The sequence below is a fragment of the Hemiscyllium ocellatum genome, chromosome 19, assembly GCF_020745735.1.
Source record: "Hemiscyllium ocellatum isolate sHemOce1 chromosome 19, sHemOce1.pat.X.cur, whole genome shotgun sequence".
Lineage (NCBI taxonomy): Eukaryota > Metazoa > Chordata > Chondrichthyes > Orectolobiformes > Hemiscylliidae > Hemiscyllium > Hemiscyllium ocellatum.
In genome coordinates this window covers 46,185,241-46,197,876 of record NC_083419.1, presented here as the reverse complement: position 1 = coordinate 46,197,876, position 12,636 = coordinate 46,185,241, and the positions used below count along the sequence as shown (strand labels likewise).

The 12,636-nt window shown below is 39.2% G+C and overlaps 1 protein-coding gene across 1 annotated transcript in view; it reads left to right on the top strand.

Annotated features, from left to right (window-relative positions):
- Positions 1 to 12,636, top strand: part of wnt5b (wingless-type MMTV integration site family, member 5b) — a 145,122-nt gene that overhangs the window by 30,334 nt on the left and 102,152 nt on the right. The window lies entirely within an intron of this gene.

The following is a 12,636-nucleotide window of genomic DNA, read 5'->3' as shown; positions in this document are numbered from 1 at the left end:
TTTATGCTTTGAAATTGTCAGCTTTCAATTAGCTGACAATTGCTTGAGAAAGCAACCATATTTTGATTCCGTAATCAATTAACAGCAACGTGAGATGACTGTGTAATGCTTACAAGGTGATACAACTCCTAAAGGTGTTTAGACTGTGCTTGTTTGGTCCAAGATGTTTTATTTCACAATGTCAGTAACTATGTGAATAATGATGGGAGCCATGTGTTCATGGAGCTGCTTATGACCACAGTCCTGGATTCTATAAGGTAATTCTTACTCCCAAGCAAAGGTCTTGGTACTTTGTATTTTAAGGGGACCAGCTGTCACCAATATTTGATTCACAAAAGCAATTCTCACACAGCCCTGGGAAGTTATGTGATTCTATGTAGTTATATCATGTGACAGATATGTGGTTCCAGGACATGGTTACAATAGGGCACATGAATTCCCTTCCCCATGCCCCCCCATCCAATCACACCATTGGCATATTGAATGAGTCCTTCATTGGAATAATCTGGAGGTATTCCGCAATATAGTCTCGTAAAGGTTTCAAGGATTCCTTCTGGTTTGTTCTGCAGAGGAATCATTATTGGTCCTTGGATCACTCACACTTAGAGATACATTTATGAAATTGCCAAAAAGATCAGGCAAAACATGAAATAGGGGGTAGTCTGAAATTGTAGGTACATTCAAAATCTATCAATCAATTTTGCATACAGAACATCCTCTGAACATTTTTCTGGTTCTACTATGATTCTCTTTGCTAACCATGTGCGACTTCTCTATTGTTAACTTGGTGAGTAAATTGAGAGTTGAATGTTGGCAAAGACACCTCCTCTTATTTAAATAGTAAAGGACATAGGTTTAGGGTGAGGGGGGCAAGATATAAAAGGGACCTAAGGGGCAACCTTTTCACACAGAGGATGATGTGTATATGGAATGAGCTGCCAGAGGAAGTGGTGGAGGCTGGTACAATTGCAGCATTTAAAAGGCATCTGGAAGGGTTTATGAATAAGAAAGGTTTAGATGGATATGGGCCAAGTACTAGCAAATGGGACTAGATTAGGTTAGGATATCTGGTTGGCATGGACTTGGACTGAAGGGTCTGTTTCTGTGCTGTACAGCTCTATGACTCTAGTACTGCAGAATCTTTTATATCCACATGTCTTAACATTTAAAATAAGGCATTTCAAATAATGCAGTACTTGGTCAGTACAATATCTCCAAAACTGAGTGTAGACTATTCTGTGGAATTAGGTTTGGATGTACGTCCTTCTGAGTTCTGGCTGAGTACACTACCACTGAGTTAGACCACCATTAGGCGTGCACTGTATGTTAGCAGTGTTCTGCTTTTGCTGTTAGGAGCTCTGGTGGACTGATCTTGCCAATTCATCCTCGTTGAACCTGTTTATTATCATGCTGCTGAAAGCTGGAAGTTTGCTACGAGTGCTAAGCCGAGGCACAGTGCAGTCAAGGGCTTACACAGCTGCCATCTTGGACTGTCTTGTACTTTAATCCAGTCTACTTTAAATATATTGTGATTTATCTGTAAACCTTCATCCTCATAGCTATAAAATACATTTGCCAAGGAACAGTTGTACTCTTTTAATAATAAGGGAATATGCTTTGTGTTGATCTCACGCAAAACAAACAAGACTTGGCAAAATGCAAATCATATGTTCATCTTAAACACTTGATCAGGGCAGAGTTCAGATGGAAATGTTCTCATCATTACTGCATTGTAAATTACATATGACATTGATAAAGGTTTATGACATAATAAAGGTGAAAACTCACAGCTTTAATGATTTTTAATACTGAAAAACACTTTCACGCTTACGTTCAGAAACAACTATACTTTCAATCATTTGTTATCTAGGAAGTCTAATGTGTTCCTATCAGAAGAATGTTGTGAAACTTGAAAGGGTTCAGAAAAGATTTACAAGGATGTTACCAGGGTTGGAGGATTTGAGCTATAGGGAGAGGTTGAATAGGCTAGGGCTGTTTTCCTTGGAGTGTCAGAGGCTGAGTGATGACCTTTATAGAAGTTTATAAAATCATGAGGGGCATGGATAGGATAAGTAGACAAAGTCATTTCCCTGGAGTGGAGGGCATAGGTTTAGGGTGAGAGGGAAAAGATATAAAAGAGACCTAAGGGGCAACTTTTCCATGTAGAGGGTGATGAGTGTGTGGAATGAGCTGCCAGAGGAAGTGGTGGAGGCTGGTACAATTGCAACATTTAAAACGCATCTGCGTGGGTATATGAATAGGAAGGGTTTGGAGGGATATGGGCTGGGTGCTGGCAGGTGGGACTAGATTGGGTTGGGATTTGTGGTCAGCATGGACAAGTTGGATCGAAGGGCCTGTTTCTGAGCTGTATATCTCTGGGATTCTATGACTCTATTAGACAAAGACATTGCACAGCAGGTTAAGAAGAATATTTAAGAGCAAAGGGTATTTTACAGAATTATTGATGGATACACTGGTAGTTGTATTGATTCATGCCTTTGGAAAGCTGGATGCCACAACAAAGAAAACTTCCTAAGCGGTTTATGCTAAAATAATGTAGAGGCCATTGTCTCAAAAGGTACTTCTAATGAGTTCATATTTTTCAAAAAATATGTGTGCAGACTTAAAGCAAGTTATTGATCACAATATGGAATAATAAAAAAGTTTTTGTTCCTAAAAAAATTCTGAAATGACTGTCTAACATGCCATCTAATGTTGGATAATTATTTTAATCCTATATTAAAATGTGTACCTGATTTACTAATATAGACACGATAGAAAATCTAATCTTAACCACCAGTATAATTGTAAAAAGGCTGTTGTGGCACTGTGGTTGTGACTCTGTCTATGAACCAGGAGGCCTGAGTTCCTGCCCCACTTGCCCCAGAGGTCTGTAATAACTTCTCTGAACAGATTGATTAGATAATATCTATAATTGCAAGCACTGGGGCTAAAATGAGAGCCTCAGGATGGGTATGGAGATCAGGATGCTCAATTATCCCTTGCCCGTCCATTGCAATGTCGGTAGTGTACCAAATTTGTCCTGTTTGTCTGCTTATTTTGAGTGATTTCAGTGTCTAGCCAGTATAAAGCACACCATTTTGATCACATATTGAGAGAGGGGCAAGGGATACAGTATTGTATGTGGCTTGAATCACTTAAATTTTACCTCCTCTTAGGAGGGGCATTGTAGCTGGAAAAAAAGTACTGATAGTAATGCAAAAAATGACTCTGACCTGGGATTTGGGGAAGATTAGTGTAACATGGGAGAGTTTAGTTTCCAAGGTTTTTGAATGCAGCACTAGAGATGTGGATGAAGGAGGTACAAACTAGAAGGTTTGTCTCATAACCAAGAGTTATGTTAAGTCTTATTCCGTGCTGCTAAACGTGCTGGATTCCCCCTCACTTCTGGGTTTTTATTACATTTTGTAAAACTTTTCATCCTGGACTCATCAGGACAACCACAAGAATGCAACATTTCAAATTTGTATACAGGAGAAAAGGCTTGGTTGGAAGTAGATAAGCTGAGCTGTTCGGGCGAGAGTAACAGAGACTTAAAGCCCACCTCCTACCCCCAAGCTCCCCGCTATTCCACAAAAAGCACAAGACTTGAATATTTCCTTGCATTTGTTGAGAATTTGTCCTTGTGCATGTCACTTATTGCATGTGTCAATGAGCTTTGTTAGAAGCTTAACTGATTATCTTGATTTAGGTGTTAGTATAGACACTAGCACATGCTCAGGATTGTTCAGTCAATGTTCCCAATGGTAGTCATCTTCAAGAGTATATGTTTTATTTTTGTTTTGCAAGTGCTAACAGGTTGAGTACACTCAGTAGTTTTCCTATAATGAATGTGTTGTTTGATTTAACTAACTGTTTACTGGGATGTATGTTCTACGTACCTGGTTTAGCACTAGCACTGAAATTCATAAATGACATTGCTCAATCATATGGTAAGCAGAATGTCTTCTTGAAATAATGGCAGTATCCTGTTAATGGAACATACCACTCACGTAGCCACTGCACAGTAGCAGCATGAAATTAATCGCTTAACCTGTTGTTCAGTTTTTGAGGTACTTCTGAGGTAGAGCAGTCTTAACCAGCCCCCTTTCCTTTTTGTACTACTGGAAACACAATTAAATGTTACCGAGTATAGATAATGCAGCAAAGTGCAAGAACAAGAGTAGTGACATTGGGGAGCTTTATTTATCTTAATCTTGACTAGGGAAAAACAGTTAAAGGCTAAAGAGGGAGAGGAATGCCTGGAATGTAAACAGAAGAATGTTCTTGATTAATATGTTTCCAGTTCAACAAGAAAGGAGAGTTGGGAGGCAGGATGGGGACAATTACATTTGGAAAAACTCAACTAGAGGAAAGCTATTTTCAGTGATTGGAGCAAGGAGTGTGGCCCAGGCTGATTAGAATGAAAGCCTGACAGGTTAGACAGTGAATGAAGAAGTTCAGAAGAAATCATTTTAGGCTCAAACCAGATACCAGAATAGCAAGCTGAATACCAGAAAAAATGAGGAAGTCAATAAGAGTGTCAAAGAAGATTTATGAGAATTGGTTAGCATGTAACAAAAAAAGGGACCTCAGAAGAATCATAAATGACCAATCGTAAACCTGATCATGTGAATAGGGGAGGCACAGAAATGGTGGAGCTAATTAAGACCAAAAAGGAAATCCTCTTGTGGATGCAATGGGCCTAGTCAAAGTACGACACATCAATATGTCACATGTATCCTTAGGAAAGAAGTCACAGAAAAGGAAGATGGAAAGAGGTAGAAATTACATTTAAATCGATAAAGAGGAGATACTTGAATGCTAGCTGCACATTCATTTCAGAGTCACAAGGTTCAAGTCCCATTTCAGGGCTTCAGCAAATACAAGTCAAGGCTGATAGTCCTGTGAAGTACTGAGGGAGAGCTGCACTGTAAGAAGGGCTGTATTTCAGAAGAGTTCAAGGTTCTATCTGCTTGTTGAGGTGCATGTAAAATATGCCATTGTACTCTTTAGAAGAAGAATAGGGAAGCTATCTTCTTAGGGATTAGAGTGGTGCTGGAAAAGCACAGCAGTTCAGGCAGCATCCGAGGAGCAAGATTTTCCTGCTTTTCTGCTGTGCTTTTCCAGCACCACTCTAATCCAGAATCTGGTTTCCAGCATCTGCAGTCATTGTTTTTACCTAAGCTATCTTCTTATCCTGCCCAATATTCATCCCTTAACCAACAAACAAAAAAGATTATCTGGTTGTTTGTTGCAGCTTGTAGTCTTCAAACTGGCTGGTGCACTTCCTGTATTATAACAATGTTATGCTTCAAAAGAATGTCACTGACAGTGAGTCCTTTCAGACATTTTGTGGCTTTAAAACTTTTACATACAAGTAAGATTTTCCCTTCGTTTTTAAAAGCTGGGTAGAACTCAAAGTGGGAATGTCGCTTGGTTTGGATGGGTTACATCCTTGGTTGCTGATGAAAGTAGTTGTGGAAATTGCAGAAGCCACATTCTTCCAAACCACCAGAGACATGGGAGTAGTTCCTAAACATTAGATGGCTGTAAATGTAACACTCCTGAAAAAAGGGGAGAGGACAAACCTGTCAACAACAGGTTGGCAAGCCTAATGTTACTGATGAGAAAATGTGGTGGTAACGTAATCTAGAATAAAATTAATTGTCACTTGGAAAGATATTGCCTAATAAATGAAAGCCAGGATGGATTTGTTGAAGGCAAATCATGTTTGACCACATGATCGAGTTCTTTGTGGTAATGGAGAGGTTTGATGAGGGTAGTGCGGTTGATATCTGTATATGGATTTCTGAAAATTGTTTAATAAAGCACCATATAATTTTTTACGTGTTCATAGGATTAAAGTGGCAATGACTGAATGATATGAAGCTGACTGAGGGACTGAAAACAGTGAATAATTTTAAGCAGTTTCTTTTCAGATTGGAGAGAAATGTGTAGTGTTGTCTCTGAGAGGTCAGTATTCGGACTACTACAGCTTTGATATATATTAATGATTTGGATATACAGGGCATAATTTCAACATTTGTAGATGACACAAAACTCAGAAAAATAGTAAACAGTCAGGAGGACAGAAACAGATCTTGTGGGACATAAGCCAGCCTGGTAAAATGGGCAGACACATTCCAGATGAAATTTCATACAGAGAAGGGTGAAGTAATTGCTTTTGGGAGGATGGTTGGGGGAACTAACTAAAGAGGGTTTCAAAAACAAAGTTCTGGAGTGTGTGTATACAAACCTTTGACGCTGGCAGGCCAGGTTGAGAAGGTTGTTAATGAAGCATACAAGATCCCGAGCTTTATAAATAAAGGCAGAAAGTACAAGAGCAAAGAGGTCACGCTAAACCAATTCTGCTCACTACTGTTGAGAACTCTTTCAGGGTCATAGAGAGAATGCATTTGAAATTTACCCAGTATGAAAAAAACTGTCATGTTTGGAAACGAAAGCAGGTTTTTCTAACGTGCGCAGACTGTTTCCCACCATAGCATTCTGTCCAGCTCGCAACCAGTGCTCCAAATACAGGCAAGTACATGTGGAAGACTCTGCAAGGATATTCTCCTTCAATCAAAACCTGTTTTTTTGCTGATAGGCTCACTGGTGGAAAGAGCAGAAAATTGTGTGAATGTCACTAACTTCATTCAGCCTGAGTCTTTGGTGGTGGGAACCAAGTAGCAAGGGACAGGATGCCTGATGGACAGGTCCAGGGATTAGGTGGTGGTGGAGTCAGGGACCAGATGGCAAGCAGTTTAGGTGAAGACTAGATTCTGTCCTTCATACCCCCAGAAGGACTTTAGTTAATGGCAATTCAGAGTGGAATATTTGGGAGGGAGAAAGAGAATGTGAAAGGATGTAAAAGGAGGAAACAAGAGAGACAGCATGTGTAGGAGAGTTGAAAGAGTTTGTATATGTGGGAGGAAAAGATATGTGTACATTTGAAGGAGAGAGAAAGAGAGAATGAGTGTCCATGAAAAAATGTTTGTGTGGGTGAGTGATAGAGAGAGAGAGAGAGAGAGTCCATGAGAGAATGTGTGTGAGTGAGAGAGTCCATGAGAGAATGTGTGTCTGTGTGAGTGAGTGCACGAAAGAATGTGTGAGTGAGTGCACGAAAGAATGTGTGAGAGAGAGCGAGCGAGCGAGCGAGAGACCATGAGAGAATGTGTCTGTGTGTGTGTGCACGAAAGAGTGTGTGTGTGAGAGAGTCCACGAAAGAATGTTTGTTTGTGAGAGAGAGAGAGAGAGAGAGACCATGAGAGAGAAAGAGAGAGTGTGTGTGTGTGTGAGAGAGAGAGACAGAGTCACCATGAGAGAAGGTATGTGTGTGAGTGAGTGAGTGAGACCATGAGAGATTATGTGTGCGTGTGTGTGTGAGAGAGAGGGAGAGAGAGAGAGAGAGAGAGAGAGAGAGAATGTGTGTCCATGAGAGTGTGTGTGTGTGTGAAGGAATGTATCCTTTAGAATGACAGCAAGTGTCTGTGAGAGTGAGTGAATGTGTGTGTTTGTTTGTGAAAAGAAGTGTGTATATCTGTAGGAGGGAGTGAGAGATAATGCAAGTGAGTGTGTGAATCCTGAGACTGAGTGATCCAGACAACGCCCACTTTTCCCTTATCTTCCTCTCTCCAAACACCTCTCTGCAAAACAAGCTGGGAGAGGAGGAAACCTAATTTGCCTGCAACCTACTTTTGTATGAACTTTACTGAGGCCAGCTCAGATTATACACCACCAGAAGTGATTGCAAGATCAGAATTAGATAAGCCCAATTCCTCAGCTCGATCCCAATTCTTACCTCTTTCCCAGTGATTGGGACATTTGGTCTGGTCTGACTGTTTCCAGTTCTGCTTCTTGACTGAGATAGCAAAAATAGTTTTATTAGTTATCTCTGCTGCTTGGCACTTCTTAATGGTCTTTGTTTTATTAATACACTAATTGACATTATCAATTTATTGCTTTGGAATATCATTTTTGAAATTTGTTTCCTATTGTGCCAAACCTTATCTTCCTGAAATTTGATCACTGGCCCTGTAAGTGAGAGAAAAATTGAAATGTGGCCTGCTGTACAGAAAGTTTGGTCAAGCCTAGGTTGGAGAAATTGGAATTATTTTCCCTCTCTCTATCACTGGACTGGTTTAATGAAAATGATGCTGAAATATGTGACCTCCAGAACAAAGACAAGCTGTTTTCATTGTCTAGCAGAACAACCCAAGGTCAAGAAGGCAGCATTCCAACAAGACTAATGCCCAAAGACAAATCTGAGAGATAAAGCTCATGTGATGGGAAGACAAAACTCAAGAGATCGAACAATATGTTGATCATCAAGACATGCAATGATTTTTTTAAGTCACCAGGACCATTTATAGACCAAGGTCAAATGGACAAAATCTCTTTTGTTCAAAGTATGGTAATTTTCTTAAGGCTGACAACACTGTCTTTCAATGTTGAAAAGAAGTTTTCATCACCTTCTCGACAGTGAATCACAGTGACAACTGATAGAATTCAAGCAATCTCCTAGTACTCGGAGATTGAATTCATCAATGGGAGACCTGCAACAAGCAAATCAAATAGATTTGAAAAAAAAACAAAGCATTCAGTACCGGCACTATTCCAGTCTAGGTCTTCAAAGCTGTTGGGTTTAACTCGCATCAAAACTCCATGCATTCATCTTACAGACTTGGAAGAGACAAAAAGAACTTAACAGGACTGTGACAACTGAAATATGATCAATTATGAGTGGAAACAATCACAGTATTTCCCAAATGTCCATTGGAGGGAAATGTCACACACTTGTTCTTCTTCCTGTGGCTGAGGACATTCTCAGACACATAGTAGCTTTAGACCCTCCAGTGGAACCTCTGACTTGAGTCCAGATTTTCTAATCAGGATCAGAAACTATTTCTCACACTGATCCCCTGATCATAGAAACAAAATACAAACTAACCTTTGGAGGAGCTTTTTCATGTGAAGTGGCTGAAGGAAAGCTGGAGGCTTCCCGTACAACGAAAGTTAATGGGTAGAGCACATGAAATTTAAGCATAGATTATGACACTACCTAAAGGCTGCTCTGGATGTGTAGGAGTTAGTTCCTGAAGCATACAGGCAAAAGTTTCAAAATTTGAGGAAGGAGCCTGGGGCAAACCTAAAATTCTGAAATGGTAAAGCAAAGTAATTTTGACAACCATATCTTCTCTCAAACTCTTAAAAGAGCAAGAGCTCTCTCACACACACCTCAGTGTGCATTCTACTGTTAGTTTAATCATTAATCACATGTATGTAGGAAAGAAGTGAACCTTGGACCAAATTCTCTGTCCTAGGAGAGGTCAGGCATCCCTTTTTGTATCAAAAAAGTGGATACAGATTTTAAGTATAAATATCATGTATTTATACTCTCTGATGAAGCCATCAGAGGAATCATTTGCTTTGAAGAATTTAAAAACTCATTACTTTTTGTAATAAAAATCCATGTTGAAGACTAGGGAGTTGCAGCCACGAGAGGGACAGCAGCAATGACAAACAATTGAGCTCATCCATGAAATTAAAGCTTTTATTGTTGCCCCCATGAATTCGAGAAGGATAGAGTGAAAGGAAGGCATGGTACAGAAAGGATGGCTGGGAATTCCCCAAGATTCCCTTCACAGATCAGAATGCAAAATGCTGTAGCTGCAGAATGAAAGTTGAAGGCCAAAGTGTGCAATTTGGAAAATCAAGTGGGATTGTATGGTATAGTTATACAGTGTAATGCTACTTTTGCACATTGAGATTGTTACATCATTGCGACAAGTATTTAAGGAAAAACTGCCTACTGACAGGCCACAGAATAGTCAGGCGGCAGACCTGTGAAGGCAGTGCAGCCAAAACATCCAGGGCTGGCAAACAGAACACATCCCTCTCCTTCTCTCTGTGTGAGTGAAAACATAAAGAAAGGTAGGAAACTTAAAGAAGGAAGTTGAATACAAGAGGAGACCTAGGTCTAGGTGATCAACAATTGAATCAAAGAATTGAATCAGTCTACAGAAATCAGTGTCTTCTTTGGTAAAATCAAAAGTGTCAAGAAAGATAACAATTCATCTGTTTGATCTGGACTTCTGATCTTCAGCATTTTGTTTGCTCTGCCTGTATTTTTCCACTCATAATTTCTGTATCAATCTGTCTGTCTTATTCATGAAGGAGTGGGTGTGTATTTGGGTTCTATAGGGGTATGGTTCAAGTTGCAGAGTAGTAAATTGGTAATCCTTTTCCTCTCTATTTGTTAAAGAAAGTGTGTTCCCAAGAAATAGTCATTTTCTTTACAATGACTAGACCTGATGTGAGTTACTTTTGCCTTGAATAACAGGTCACTCAGGCAAATTGATCACCTTAATGGAGATCACAGCTTGCAGAATAGTGAGGTTCAATTACCCACTATTCAGCCCAATTAGGTTGCACTAAGAGTTTCATTTTCATTTTCTCTATTATTGATGTTAGAGTAACTGATGTGTAATCCCAAGTTTTGTCCCTCCTTTTTTTTTAAAAATGTTGGGGTTATGTTTACCATCCTCCAGTCTGCTGATCATGTTCCAGAATTTACTGAACTTTCAAAAGCATTTGTTATTTCTATGGCCACCTCCTTTAGTACCATGGGATGATGATCATCAAGTCTTGGTCATTTGTCAGCGTCCAGTCCCATTAATTTCTCCAATACTCACTACTTTTTTAATTGATTCAAATTATGTCAATTCCCCCTTCTCTCTAAATCCTGGAATTATAGAAACCTAGAATTTTATATAGTACAGGAGGCCATTCGACCTATCGTTTCTGTACTGCCTTCCAAAAGACCTACCCAGCTAATCTCATTCTCCAAGTCTATCACTTTCAAACATATATCCAGATCTTCTTTGAAACCTCCTGTGGAACCTGCCTCCACCACTCTCCCAGGCAGCATATTCTGAATCCTCGAAACTCTCGAGTAAAGAAGTTTCTCCTCATCTCAATCTTCTCTCTCTTGCTGACAAACTTGAAATTGTAACCTCTAGTTCCTGACATGCTAGCTAATGGAAACAAAATATCCTTCTTTATCCTATCAAAATTGTTCATAATTTTGAGCACCTCACTTCTCAATCGTCTCTACTCTAAGGAGAATAAGCCCAATTTTCCTAAACTTTTCTTGTATCTAAAAACCTGTATCATTCTATACAAATAGAGAACTAAAATCGCTATTCAGTTGTTCTGCCATTTCTGTGTTCAAATTATCAATTCCCTCAGTTTGGACACTAAGGGATCTGCATTTTTCTTCTCAAATCTTTGTTATTTCACATAGTTACAATTCACTTTTTATGTTCCCTACAAGTTTCCTGTCATATACTGGTGCATTTCGCCGCTGCTGCTATTAGAAATTTACATGACCCATGTAAATTGTGGAATATCCAGCTTCAGCAACCTGTTTAAAAAAAAAGGGTCATACAGCTTCCCACCTTTTATCTTCCTTGTGTACTTCTGCACGTTACTGCATTAAAGTAACATTCCTGATAACTGCATTCCTCACTTTTGTCCCTTTAGGAAGGGATGATGTTCCCTGTCTGGATTGAATCAGAACTTTTGTCTTAGAGGGGAATAAAAAGTGATCTGATACACAGTGACATTCATTCGTTAATCAAATAGCAGAGACTTAATGTAATCTTTCTGGGCTAGGTTTGAACTTCTACCCCAAAGGTGAAACAGCAGTCTTTGAACAGACTATGACACATCCTTCAACAGAAAATAGAAAGTTTCATTTAATTTGTCTGGGTTAGATTTAACCTATGCCCTAGAGGGCAAAGAAAGCTGTTTGAATATTCTGTGGCACCTAGTCATCCTTAAAAGTGCCCGGAAATGTGTTCAATTTATCAGAGCTGAATTTGAACACATGTCAAGGGTGGAAAATAACGATGAAGAAAACAAGATCAGCCAGTTAAATCACAAAGCAGAATTTTATCCTATCTAGGCTGGGCTGAAAACAAACTGATAAACTATAGATTAAAAGCTAATAACATTCTGATTTCATGGGCTATATTATATACACTACACAATTGAATTTTAAAAGTGCCCTGCTGCTGGGCAAAGGTCCCTCACAAAAGCAGTCAGTTATTGACAATGCAATATCTTGTTTTTAAATTTGTCTTTTTCCTCTCAACTACAAAAAGAGGATTTTCATATTTTTGTTCAATTAATCTTTCTTTCAATTGTGGTATATTTTCAGCATGGCTTTGATGAAAGCTTATATCTTAAAATGGCTGAATGCTTACAATTTTTGCTAGAGTAGTCATCGTAAAAAGAAAATAGCTGAGGGAGACTTGTTTCAAATGGTAGATTGTAATTTTTTTCCACAAGCACAGCCTTTTACTCAATTTCAGAACAAAATGGTGATCCAAATCCTACGTGTACCACTGTACCCAGGGCTGATGCTGTCTTGCCTCTCTTCAGTATTGTAGTCGATTCTGAGAACTGCTACCTCTGACCGAGAAATTGTTTTATGAGTGATAGTTACAACATAAAATCAAGATGACTGTACAGCAAATAGCACACCTGATCAGCTCCAGAATAATTTGTTTATTACCAACTGGCACGCAATGAGAAATATTATCTGGTATCAGAAACAAACACGTTAGA